Raw genomic sequence first — 5,538 nt, forward strand, 5'->3', positions numbered from 1 at the left:
TGTATGTATATATATATATATATACCTGTATATACGTACAAAAATCAACTTGAATGAGATACGTTTTCCGTCATAATCCAACAATTGAAAATTCCAATTTGATCTCAACGGTAAATGGATTGCACTTACTTTAGCCACACCATCCAGTGCCCAGAGTGCTTTACCAAGTCTCATATTCTCGTGGACATTTTTTGTCTGTCTGTTTATTTTTTTTCAAAAAAATGTGTCCTGAGCACACCGACGTGAGGTAACAGAAGCACCTTTCACGTGTAAAACAAAAGATAAGCAGAATTGCAAGTGTTTGCACAGATAAGCGTTTGCTAACATTGTTGTGATAGCTTCTCCTGACCGGCGCATCCTTAAATGTTCCGCTAGCCGTGGTGGTTTTTAAGTTTGAAGATACGACAAACTGCTGCAATTTGACCAAATGTAATTTAGTGGCTGGGTGAAAAAAAAAATGCTCACGTGAAAATGCATTGAATCTCGTACATACTTTATCAGGGGAGATGTTTAAATTAGTCAGTGGTGGCTTTACTCGCACGCCATTAATTTGCAGCCCGGACATGGAAGGCTAAACATCTGTTCTCAGAGTCTCCAGAAGTCTCAGATAACACCAGAAAAAAGTTGCTCGATTTGTTGCGGATCACTTCAAATAAATGTGGCTCAAGCCACCAAGTTGGGAACGCCGAGTTGACGCTCACATCGTCGCATGCCCTCGCTATGCCCCGGTCGTCTTGGTAACGAAAGCCATATTCCGCATTTGCATGACACTGGAACAGATCCATCCCTCCATCCATTATCTGAACCGCTTATCCTCACGAGGGTCATATGTTTTTAAATTTCGACTTATATTTGTATTCATATATGGCTTTTACTATATTTACATATTGGAAAATTAGTTTTGGCATCCAAACAGATGAAAGGATGACCAGTGTCATGAAAACTACACAAAAAAATGTTTCAAGGTTTGAAAGGTGGCGATACCTTTCAAACCTTTTACCACAGATATGACTTCAACCAAAGACCATCAATATTTTACCAACAGGATTAAAACCTTCAGACGTATACAATAAAGCTTTTGATCACGTCAAATGGGATTTTCCACATTACGTTGAAATCAACTGCCAGAATGAGCAGCCTGGATTAACTCCAGATTACAATATTAGGGCCACACTGGAAAGTAGACAAATACCACAATATAAGGTCCGACAGTTGTCGGAGTTGAAGTTGAAGTTGAATGATTACAAGAACATTTGTGTATTTGTGAGATGAGATCAGATGTGGCAAAATGTAATTTGAGGACTTTATCTTCATTTTCTGTCATGTTTATTCTCATTGGGGTCGCTGACTTTGGCGACTTTGTCGGCCATTTGCAAGGCACATATAGACAAACACACATTCAGTCACATTCACTTCTCACGGACTATTTTGATGAACCTAACACACGTGGTTTTGGAATGCGAGACGAAACTGAGAAAAGCATCCAAGCATGGGAAGAACATGCGCATGTCCCACAGGAAGGCTTGACCTGAGGTTCGAAAGCACCACCTCTTTATGAATCAAACACTTTCAAAACAGTGAATTTTATTGATTTTTTTTCTGCTGGAGCGATGATGCCATGTCATTGCCTCAAAGCATAAAGCAAGCGTTGAACTGAATTGCTCTGATGCTCTACCACAGCCTCTTGTGGGCATTTTTACATGGTGTCGAGACGATTTCTGTCAAGTGATGCGCCGGTAGTCTTTTTTTTAAATTTGGTTTTCTCTCCGTTGTTGAGGATGATGAAAGGGTGCTGAAAAGCGGTCGTCTATTTTACAATGAAAACAATGGAAAAATGGAAGTAAACTGGCTCGAGACATGCTGATGCCTGTTGAGTGGTCAACAGAGAATTGTCACTGCTGTGCTGACAATGTAATTTCGGAAGCGGGGGCGGGGGGGAGTTTAGACGTCCTCAAAATGGAGGAAAAAAAGTCAAGAAGGAGAGAACATTCGGTACAGTTGCGTTCTTTGCTCAGCTTTTGTGATTTTGTAGGTTATGTGGAGAGCAAATATTTTCCTACCGAACAATACATTTGAGTGCGATTGTTGAGCGTAAAATGTTTTTTTCCGTTCATTGCTTTGGGCAAGGATGTTTTCAGACACAATTCGTTTTGAGATGCGAACCAAACTCCGCTTCTAACAGCATGCGTATTTTGAGCAGGTTTGAATTTTTTTTTAACTCTCGCAAATTGAAACCTAAGGTTGGACTACAAACAAAAACAAATCATGTTTAAAAAAAAAAAATCATTTGGCAAATTCATTTATATGGCATATTTCCTCCACAAGGCAACTCAATGGACTTCACAAAACCAACAAGCACAACACCTGAAAAGCATTTACCACCAGAACAGCCGAACATAGCGCGGATCTGTCTGCGGTTTTTGTTTATGGATAATGGCGGCACACATCACTGTACTCTGTCGCATTTATCTTATCTGTTTGAGTCATTGGCGATTTATGCGCCGTGGTGCCGCCGTAACATCGCACTATTTCCATGTCTTGTCCACACACTGCAGTAGAAACCAAGCCAGCCCCACACTGAATTCATGTTTCCAGACTTATGATATGCAGGGTGTGATATATGAGATTGTCCCCGAATCATTTCTCCCTTTCATCTGGGTGACAGCATCGCTCTTTCTGAGGGAATTGCATGCATTGAGATTCTGTACAGGAGTTTCGATGTTCAAATTTGACTGGCAAAAGGAGAAAGGGAGCATTTGTGCTGCCTTTCCCTCTCCAGCCAGTTGCAGCCATCTATCCTTGAGAGGTCAGATGGGTCGAGCAGAAAGAGGCTATGTAATCTTGCAAATCCATCTTGGCCAACTTCAAACTGTACACAACCAGTCAAGAGTTCTTTAAAGAGATTAAAGTGATAGAAGGCTTGCTTTAAATGGGCCCAAAAAGCAGAATTGATTGCTTGCAAACAAACGGGAAGCCCCCGAAAGAGAGTTGCTCGCCGATGTTGCCACCACAGCAGTTTTGTTGGAATTTTACCCATCCGTATTCGAGAGCGCTTGTCCTCATTAGGGTTGCGGGTGTGCTGAGCCTGTCCCGGCTGACTTTGGGCAAGAGGCGGGGTCTATTCTGAACTGGCCATCAGCCCATTGCAGTCGTAATTTCACTTCTTTTGAGCGGACATTTTGTAGATGGAAAGGGTGCTTTTAGAGTGTATATATATACATGTACATGTACATGTGAATGGTCCAGTACACAGAACACTAGAGCAGAACACTTCATTTACATGACCCGTACCATATACACATACACTTACTCCTTGTTAGCTAATTCACCCGAAAACATGACATATTTTTAACACTTTACCCAATGTATATTTAGGTTGGCACAGTGTGTCGTGATTACCCCAAGCAAGACGTTCTTGCGTGGGTTTCCTGCAAGTAATCTGGCTTCCTCCCACACTCGGAAAACATGCGTATAAAGTTTATTGAAGATTCAAATTTGTAAAGGTGTGAATGTGTGTCTGAATTCTTTTGCGGGGGGGAGGAATGGATGGTCTTTGACATATAAAAGACCCAAAGATGACAACATGCAGTTCCGAATTTGAGTATTTGGGGGGAAAATATGTCTCAAGATCTCCAAAAGCACAGTTGTTACAAACATTTACATTACGTTACAAACGTCGGAAAACGTGCTATGGTCTGAAGAAACTAAGGTTGAACTTTTCAACCTGAATTCCAAAAATCTGTTTGGCACTTCCAGAACACACTGATCATCACCAAAAGAACACCTTTCCGACAGTGTAACGTGGTGCTGGCAGCATCATGCGTGGGGGCTGTTTTTCTTCAGCTGGAACTGGAACATTAGTCAAGGTGGAGGGGCTTATTAACAGTTCCAAATCGCAAGCAGTGTTAGCACGACACCTCTGGGCTTCCGCCTAGAAACAAAACAAATGTCAGGAAAAGCTTTCCAGAACATCTAAAATTAATTTGGGGTGAATCAGAGGCACTTTAAAGGTGGCAGGTGTGTGCTGACTCCCATTTAATGGGATCGCTTCATTCTTAACTGAACACAGGCACATCCCAAGTTATAAAAGGGTGTGCACATTTCTGCAACCAAATCATAGCAGTTATTTATCCATCCATTCATTTTCAAATCCACTTATCCTCACGGCGGGGTACACCCTGAACTGGTTGCCAGCCAATCACAGGGCGCACGTAGACGAACAACCATTCGCGCTCACACTGAGGGACGATCAAGAGTGTTCCATTAACCTGCCATGCATATTTTTTTGGAATGTGGGAGGAAACCACAGTACCCAAAGAAAACCCACACAGGCATGGGGAGAACATGCAAACTCCACACAGGAAGGCCCGAATCGAATTTTGCACCTCTGCAGGCAGACGTGCTAACCAGTCGCCCACCATGTCGCCTGCAGTTATTTATTTACGTATTTATTTATTTACTTCCCATCCGGAAACTATTTGATGGATATAGGGATAGATAGAGCTGAGCATTTTTAGATGTTTTTAAAACTTCAACTTTGTTACACCTTTAAAGAAATTTGAGTTTCCCTTTTCAAAAGAACGTATGACTCCCTCATATTTGGTTGGAAATTTTATTGTTTCTTTTAACTGCTTGTTTAGATAGCACCGTGCAGTTCCGACTTTTATGAGTTGATCGGATTGGCCCATAATGGATGTGACGGACACAATTTTCATCCAACTGCTTTCTCCGTATTTGTTTTGTTTTTTTGGTTTTTTTTTCCTCAAAGCACTCGCCCCTTTTCCCAACAGTTTCTATCAGTACTTTCCCTGGTGATTGTGTGAAAGTCTTTTGCGGAACAAACCATCTGGTGTGTCAGGTTATCTGCGCTCCCAATGCAATGGGAATAAATAGCATTTCACTTTGTGTTTGCAATTGCAGAGGGAGCCCACTTTTCGGGGGCTTGTTGAGTTGAGCAAATTATAATTCTGCAACCTTGAAGAACCTTGAAATCATCTGCGAGCTTCCAAATGGGTATGATGAGTGTTCTATTTACAGACATTTATTTCGGGACTAATGAGCCGATTTATCTTATTTGTTTCGTCCATTTAAATGTCAGATTTGGCCGCCTGTTTGAAGAAGGATATTGCACATTGGACGAAGGTGTACTTTCTCTTGACATTTCTCTTGACACGGCAGGACCAGACCTTGGCGTTCCACCAGCAGCCGTTGCTCGGCGCATTCTCAGAGGTGAACACTTGTCATGTCGCTCGAGCACATCCACCGGCAGTGCTGCGGGCCCGACGGTGCATCTAACAAAAGAGGCCTCATGCATCTCATAAGCCTTGTTATCAGGAGACGTGTAGAATAAATTATTTTTGTTAGCGACCAGCTGTGGATTTGCATGCAAATTCCAATCCTCAGGGGTCAAAACGCCATTTCTCAAACGTTTCAATTCCGAGTCAAAAATTTCACACTCGCCAGACTACATGCGGATGTGTTTTGGTGTTTCTGTGTGTGATTGTTTTAAGAGGAATCTCAGTTTTTCTTTTTTTTTTT

Source organism: Hippocampus comes, unplaced genomic scaffold (genome assembly GCF_001891065.2).
Source record: "Hippocampus comes isolate QL1 unplaced genomic scaffold, H_comes_QL1_v1.1 scaffold111, whole genome shotgun sequence".
Taxonomy (NCBI): Eukaryota; Metazoa; Chordata; class Actinopteri; order Syngnathiformes; family Syngnathidae; genus Hippocampus; species Hippocampus comes.